The sequence below is a fragment of the Acinonyx jubatus genome, chromosome D3, assembly GCF_027475565.1.
Source record: "Acinonyx jubatus isolate Ajub_Pintada_27869175 chromosome D3, VMU_Ajub_asm_v1.0, whole genome shotgun sequence".
In the NCBI taxonomy this organism is placed as follows: domain Eukaryota; kingdom Metazoa; phylum Chordata; class Mammalia; order Carnivora; family Felidae; genus Acinonyx; species Acinonyx jubatus.
In genome coordinates, this window is record NC_069392.1 from 79,303,276 (window position 1) to 79,312,067 (window position 8,792).

General features: G+C 38.1%; 1 long non-coding RNA gene across 1 annotated transcript in view; it reads right to left on the reverse strand.

The window, feature by feature from the left end:
* LOC128312371 (uncharacterized) overlaps window positions 1–8,792 on the reverse strand; it is a 55,970-nt gene that overhangs the window by 27,079 nt on the left and 20,099 nt on the right. The window lies entirely within an intron of this gene.

Consider the following 8,792-nt stretch of genomic DNA (forward strand, 5'->3'; position numbering starts at 1 on the left):
TCCATGTCCACACTTAGCATGGAGCCTGCTTGAGATTCTCCCTTCCTCTCCCTCTGACCCTCTCCCCAACTTGTGCCATCTCTCTCTCCAAAACAAAATAGCTAGCTAGCTAGCTAGCTAGCTAAAACATAAGATTTATCCCAACATACGGCACACACCTTTTACCCATTCATTCTGTAGACTTAACATTTAATTTAGGAATTATCACATTTTCATTGACTGTTTCCCTCCTAAATAATGTTACCCATCAGGTGCTTTGAACAATGTTTTAGCTACAGGTGAGTGAAAGGATTTGAGAAGCAACCAGATGCACAACAGTGGAGCTGGTGGAAACCCGCACACCTTTTCTTGACACACATAGGTTCTAAAGAGATCATCCCAGGTTCAAGGTTAAGGAAATAGGGAAAAAATATATATACAGCTGTGAAAAAACAAACAACGAATGCCAAATAAGGAATAAATACATCATACTATAGGAAAAAAAAGTGAGACTTCAGAAAATGATTCGTGGCAAGAACCAGAAGAGAACTTTAGAAAACTTTTTGGTATGATTGACAGATTTTAGGAAGGCATGCATCTATGGAATTGGAGCAGAGATCTATGAAAATAAACTGTGATGAGGTGTGAAAGAATTTGAATGAAATATAAAAAGATTTCCAGGGGACTAAAAATATAATATCAAAATTTAAATAGATTTTAGAGGCAGTAAAGAAGCAGAACTGATGCACTGGAAAACTTGATTAGTGATGACTAGGGTGTGTTTCAGCATTTGTCTTAGAATATACAGGAAATAATAAAAGGGAAATCTGCAGCTGTAGAAGACCTAAGAATTATGGTGTTTCTGAGAAAGCAAGCATATTAATTGGCATGAAATTAATAACCAAAGACACAATTAAAGAAAACTTTCTTAACATGGATAGTCACCTGATTACATAGATCAATTTCCAAGAAAAGTAAGCAAAAATTGGCTTGCTAAACAATTATAAAAATAAAAGGTTGAGAAGATAATTCTCTTAGCATTTGGGCAAAAAAAGAAAATCGTTCACTTACAAAGGATAAACAGAGGGTCCCCAGACATTCCTGTTGTATTAAATTTCTGAAGACAAGGAAACCTAGTCTACAGGTTTGAGGGGAAACATATGATTAAAGAATTTCTTGCCCAATAAAGTTGCAAATGCAATAGAAAATCCTTCCTGGCTGTATCTCTGCATATGTGAGCATTGTTATCAAACACCTAGCACCATGCTATAAACACCAAAGGAATTGAAACTAAATTCATGTTGCTTTGAGTAGAATCCAATGTAGTCAAAGGCTCCAAAAGGTAAGGTAATTGTAAAAATATGATTTCAACTGCCAATCAAAGGAAGAAGAGAAATACTTGATTTTAAATTCTAATTATGTCCCCAAACTGTTGGCAGCTGTGACTCTTCCCTTTGGCACTATTTTTTTGTTGTTGTTATTGCTGTTGTTAATATCATGTCCAGGCACGGATGAATTTCCATATCCAGAATAAGACTACAGTCATGAAATCTCTGAATTGGAAGAGTAATAGCTCTTGGTATTTCTTGAGTACATATGTGCACTGGTATTGATCAAAGACCTTTATGTGTGTTAACCCATTTAATCCTCTCAATCATCCTCAGAGGCAGGTTATTATTAGTGTCCATAGCTAACAGGTGAGGAAACTGAGGCACAGAGAGAGTAACTTACAAAGTCACCCAGGTTGCAAATGGTTGAACTAGGATTTTGAACCAGGCAGTCTGGCTGGATGTTATAACGTGGATTTGTAACCACTGCCCAATATATCCTTTCAAATAGAAATAAAGAATACAAGACGTCATTTACTTCCAATTTTTTATTTTGCAAGCATGAACTTTGATGGTCAAGGACTTACTTGAGAGGAAGTTTTGGGTTTCGATGTTCTTTGAGCCTCGAGGTGGAGAATTCAGAGGCCAGGGGAAGTACCAGGTGGGCCACCATCATGGTGGCAAGTTTGAGTAATTCAGTAGGAGGATTTGGGCAGGTGTGCATCTTCCTGGCCCAGCCCTGTGCCAGGCATTGAGTGGCAGAGGTCTTTGCCCCCAGCTGTAAGTGGGTCCACTTGAGACACAGGGGCAGAGTCATGTCCTCAGGTAACTGCCACTGTCACCAAGATGGCCAAGTTCCCACTCATGGGGTATAAGCTGCTAGCAGCCTTGCCAGGAAGCACATGCAGAGTCTCTCACTCCTAAGTTGCTAAAGCAGGAGGTGGTAACCACAAAAGAGCATCCACAGTCTAATGAGGAATCTCAAATACAGAGATAAGCATATGAAATAGATTACCAAATGTGTGAAGGAAATAACCGCATGAAAGAATTCAGAAATCAACTTTGATAGAGTTAATAGATCAAATAAAATACATTAAGAAATATAAAATAAAAATAGGAAGTTAAGATTTTATTTAAAGCTCCTGGAAATAAACTTAATTATTACAAGAGGTCAGTAAGCTGACTGAATAGCAGAATGAACACAGCCAATGAGTCAGCTGGAAGACTGAGCCGTGAAATTCTACAACACGTAGAATAGAAGGATAAAGAGAAAGAAAGCACATTTAAAATACTGTAGTTGAAGAAGCTCCAACATTCATTGGTGAGCATTTCAGGGACAAAGAGAGCTGAGGGGAGGAAGTACTCCAAGATATAGGACAAGAAAATATACAAAATTGAAACAAATTCACACAGATTGGAAGGGCCCATTGAAAACTACACTTCACACCGTGGCAAAATTATGGAAGATCAGGGAAAGAAGGGAGTATTCTCAAAGATTTGTGAGTCAAAAGAGATAGAATTCATAAAACAGAATGAGAGTCAGATAGAGTTTAGGTTGCTCGTGGGCCCTGCAAGACGACACAGGGCAATATTTTTAAATTCTGAGAAAAAGGAAATGCAATTAGAGTGTGTACCATACAAACTGTTAGTAAAGGGGGACAGCAAAATGCATGAGCAGGGACTTGTAGAGACTGTCTGTAAGCTAAGGAATGTTTAGAAGTTCTACTGCAAAAAAATTTTTAAAGATGAATCAGAGAAGAAATTGTGAGCTATGAATAGCCGTGATGCCAAAAAAGAAAAAAAAAAAAAAAACAAGAGTCAAATGGGATTAAAGCTTAAATTAGAATTAATTATTAAAAAAAATGAAGATTCAGACGATCTCAACATGAGAAGTGGGAGGTGGTAGGGTTGAGGAGTGAAGAGGGATTCACTTTAGACATTATGTTTAACATTTGTGTTAAAAAAATTTTTTTTAATGCTTGTTTATTTTTGAGGGAGAGACAGACAGAGTGTGAGTGGGGCGGGACAGAGAGAGGAAGACACAGAATCTGAAGCTGGCTTCAGGCTCTGAGCTGTCAGCATAGAGCCTGACACGAGGCCCGAACTCACAAACCATGAGATCATGACCTGAGCTGAAGTTGGATTTGGTTAACTGACCGAGGCCACCCAGGAGCCCCTAATATTTGTGTTAAACCAAAGGTTGACCAGTTGAAGAACTGAAATAGGATACATACTTGCTGAAACATTAGGAGAAAAAAGAATGAAAAGTACTTGATCAATTCAAAAAAATGTGATGAAGAAGAAAAAAGAAACAAGAAAGCATAGTGTATACAACATGTAAAACAAGGTGGTAAATAAGTCCAAATAAGACTAGGTCCTAGAATGATCTTGAGGTTCCTGAGTTCGAACCCTGCGTTGGGGTCTGTGCTGACAGCTCAGAGCCTGGAGCCTGCTTCGGATTCTATGTCTCCCTCTCTCTCTGCCCCTCCTTCACTTGTGCTGTCTCTCTCTCTCTCTCTCTCTCAAAAATAAACATTAAAAAAAAAAGACTAGGTCCTAGAAATGTGGATAAGTTAAATTGCACAGTTACAAGACAGACTGCATTAAAAAGAGAAAGGTTTATTTATAGACTATTACTAGGACATAGTAATAACAATAGGAAGATTAGAGTAATGACAGAGAAGAGGAAATACCAGAGAAACATTAAAAGAAGGAAAGTGAGGATAGTAACAATCAGATGAAAAAATTAATCAAAGCCTATATCAGTAACAGGAACAAAGATAATCATGACACGTATTTCTTTTTGTTGTTCATTTCCATTCTGATTTGAAATTATGATTTGAAGCATTCTTCCTGTTCACAATTGCTTTCCAAATGGTATTTAATTCATTAGGTAGTATGCAGCAGCTTTTGGTTTTGGTTTTTGTTTTATTTTCTTTTGGCTCATGGTTGATTTCTTGGGGATTATTTTCATTAACTGAAAAGTTTTGATTTTCACTATTTTCTTATGGTAGTTTTGCACATTTGTTGGGCAACTTTTTCTGTTCATACTGAAATGTATAGGAATTTTGGGCTAAAAATGACAGGTTACTATAGGAAGGCAATGTGTCTTGGATCAAGAATGCCCAATTCTGTTGGCATAGTTAAGTGCAGCTTGCAAAACAAATGGTGGCTTATTGCTATGCTTGTTGATCTATGTGCACAGATATTTGAAATTAAGTGCCTTCCATTAAATGGGGCAACAGTTCCCCCAGAAGAATAAATATTGGTAAAGAGAGATCAAGTCATTATGCAGAGATTTTATGATCATCTTTCTAAAAAATCCAAATGAGTTAGCTGACAGTTTAGCAAAGAAGAAAGTTCTTCAAGGTAGTTGGCTAGTTATCCAAAATTTTTTTAAAAAGTTGTTTTTACAGCAGTAATAACTATTTGCAAGTTCAACATTCTTTAAAACTTCATAGCACTTAGTTCTACTTGATATTTTCTTGTAGAATATAAATCTGACAAGAGAAGGGATGTTTTACATCTTATTCATTGCTGTTCCTCGGTACTTAAACCAGTTATCTGACATTGGAGAAAATGCTCAAATAGTACTTGTTGAATAAATGAATGAATGGAAAAACCAAAGACTCTGTTCACAAGAATATCAAAACTATAAAATACCTGAATAAGTCTAAAAAGAAATGTGTTTTGTGTGACGAGTAACACAAATATGGAAATATTAAAAATATATAAACATACAGTTTAATGAATTGGCAAACAGTGAACATCTATGCCACCACCATCCAGGTAAAAAAAAGTATAACATCATCATTACTTCAAGGCCTCCCTTGCATCGCTTTCCGATTTTTACTTTCCTCATCCTCTTCAAAATATAACCGGTATGCCAACTTGTAGCATTGTAGTTTAGTTTTGCCTGCTTTTGAACTTCTTCTTATAAATAGACCCCCACAGTTCTATTCTTTCGTATTTGGCTCCTTTTCTTCAGTACTGTTTTTGATGCCCACCCATTTTGTTGACTCTAGCTTTAGCTCATTTCTCGTTATGGCTGTATAGTATTTTATTGTGTGACTACACCATAATTTATTTCTATGTTCTACCATTGGACGTGTCTTTCGGTGCCCATGAGCACACATTTCTGTTGGGTGTATATCTGAGGTGGAAATGCTGGGCCATGGGATATGTGTATGTTCAACTTTAATAATGCATTTTGATTAATGAAACTTTTTACCTTTTGTGTAGTCCAATTTATTAATCTTTACTATTAATGTTAATGTTTTTGTTGTGTTTCATTTAGCTCTGCAGGTCATTTAGGGTTGATGTTTTGCATGTGGTATGAGGCAGTAGTCAAGATTTATTTTTTCCCAATGGATATCCAACTGTCTCAGCATAGTTTATGGAAAATATCACTTTTCCCCCACTGCTCTGCAGTAATACTTAAAAAAAAATCTAGTGTGCAGATATGCATAGACACATTTCTAGGCCTTTCTTTTGCCCTATCCTTTGCCACACTTTATTAACAAGTCTTGCTACCTGATAGAACAGGTCTTACCTCCTCCTCCTCCTTCTCCAAGAGTGTTTTGGTTATTCTCAGAGCTCTGAATCAGCTTCTCAAATTTTTGAAAAGCAACAACAAAAAAAACCTCCTGGGATTTCAACCGAGTTTGCAATGATCAATTTTGAGAGAGTTGACATCTTGGCAATATTGAGTCTTCTAAACCATAAATAAAGCATTCCTCCATCTATTTAGGTCTTCCTAATTTTCCTGTATTATGTTTGATCTTTTCTATGTGGAGGCTTACACATCTTTCATTTTTAGTAGGTATGTGATGGTTTGGGGTACTCTATCAAATCATATACTTAAAAATTTTTTCATTTTTTTGCATTTCACTGTGTTGTTAGTGTATAAACAATATTTGATTTTTTTATAGAGACCTTACATTCAGTAATTTTACTAAACTCACTTTTAAATTCTTATAACATATGTGTCAATTCCTGTGTGAATGATAATTTTATTTCATTTTGGGTCTTGAAACTTAATTAATTATTCAATTGCCATATCACATTTGCTGAATTGTTTTTGTTGTTGTTGTTGTTGTTGTTTGTTTATTTTTTTCTGTTCTTTCCCTCCAAGCCCTGGTTTAATTTTGAATGGAAGCAGTGATAGTGGCATACTTGTTTTATTTTTGATCACAAACATAAAACTGGTTTTCTATTTCATTCTTTCTCCATTTCTTTCTATCTATAAACTCTACTGAGGGCCATGTAAGATAAACATGTTTCTGGTTCCTAATGTGAAGATGACAATTTCCCCCAATGAATGTGTCAATTCTAAAGGTTCCAATCTAAATACCCAGGGGAATTTTCATTGGCCTTGGTAAACTAATGGAAAAGTTAATCTAAAGGAGAGTATTTCCAAGAATTGCCAAGGACTATTTAGAAAGCAAAGTCAATGAGAGATCTTGGGTGAGATATGAAGACACCTGGTCTTGGTCAGCTTCCCCAGAAGCAGTGCTGCAGACAGGGGTTCTTGTTCGGGGAATTTTTTGGATGGGGAGGAGAGGAGAGGGTTTCCTCTCCTTGAGAGAGGAAGGACAGGGACTGGAAACCTGTTCACCAGTCATGTAGTCTCAGCTAGAGATTAGATTCACTCTGATCCTATGGCAGAAGTTCTGGAGGAAAAATTACACCACAAAATTCATGTCCTGTCTTTTTGTATCTTATGCCAGTGTGTCACACCTGAGGTGTGTGCTGGCTGGAGGTGGCGTGCTGCATGGTTCCCCACTGAACTGTCAGACAAAATGGCGGCCAGGTGACAGGAGCACTGGCTGGCAAAAGGGATCTGGTTGGGACCCAGTGGCATCCATTACATTATAGTCTTGGAGAAGAAGTGTTACATGCCAGCGTCAGTCACAGACTGATGCACGGATGTAGAGGTTGTGTCCAAACTTGGGGTAGATGGGAACCCTCTAGCACTCTGGTTCAGGGCTTAATTATTTTCGTCTCCTCACCGAGAAACATTTGAACTACTCTTCTAATTGTCAATGTATTTTCTACCTTTGGGACAGTTTTGATACTGGGAGGGAGAGGCTGATGAAATAGAAGGTTAGGGAGGGGTGCAATGATTGGAGGTTGTGACATTGAAAATTAGGTTTAGGAGGAACAGGGATAAGACTCCATAGCCAGAGGGAAGAATTTCGGTGTCCAGTAATTTCCAGCAGGAGCAGTTCCTGGTGGTGATGAAACCTAAAGTGTGACCATGTGTGTGGACCACAAGAGGAGAGGGAAGATGTCAGGAATGTGCGAGCTGCCCCTGGCATGGACTATGAAGATGTACAGAGGGGCAGTGGGGTTAGAGCGAACAAGACGACCATGCCTAGCAGGGGTGGTGGGGGTAGCTATGGTTTGGGAAGGGCACAGCGAGACAGGGTAAATCTCTAAAGGGAACACTGAAGGTGTTGAAGGAAGAAAGGCTTGGAAGGAGCAGAGGTAGGAGAGAGACTAGGAATGGGGACTTTGCTTCCTGATCCCAAGATATGAGTGTTTGTCCCAGGGAAGATTGTGGGATGTGTGGTCCCCGGGGGAAAGCCAGGCCTCCCTGTGAAAGTGCCTGATAGAGGAAATGCTTTAGGAAAATGTGGAGGGCTTGCAGAGGTAGCTGGGCCATACAACGGAGTCTAGGGTCACAGAGAAAGGAATTAGAAGACATATACTGATAGGGAGGTTCAAAAATGGAGCATTATTGCCGACTCAAAGATTTCATAACATCTAAAAAAAACCCTAAGACCTTCACTTTCTTGGCATCCAAGATCAACTCCACCAAGTACTTTTTCTTTCCAAACCTTACTCAACTGGCATGTTTCTCAGTGACAATTAGAAAGCAAAGTTAATTAAATACTGCTTTGAATTTGCTTGAAGAGTTGTGTTCAGGAAAAAAACAAAACAAAACAAAACAAAAAACAAAGTGTGAGTATTGAGATTGGTACACACTTGACCATGCCCTTAGAAGGTACATCACTGAGCTGCTTCCTTAGGCAGACATGCGGGTGAGAGGAAATAGCTAAACTGTCCTTCTAAGATTTGTTTCTTGGCAACAACGATGAATCTTCACACCCTTTATCCAAGACCAATGCTGAGAATAATCCAAGCACTGTTTCTTTAATGGACTAGTAGAGCCAGTAGGGATGCCTCAGGGTTAGCAGGAAAAACTGGAATCTCTTATTGAGTTTTTTTTGGAAACAGTGTTGTTTTCCTGAAACAATGAGCTTGTTGGGTGTTATGAATTATTGGTCCTTAGCCCAGTGTTTGGTACATAATAGACTCTCAACCAATGCTTACTGAATGAACTAAAATGAGGGATTTCATAATTAAAGAGAGAATGCTTGAGAACAAGAGTGGTGAGTGCATGCGTGTGTGCGTGTGTGTGTTTAGCTACCTGCCCAAACTCTTTTCACCACTTTTTGTTTTTTTATCTTGTAAGGTAGT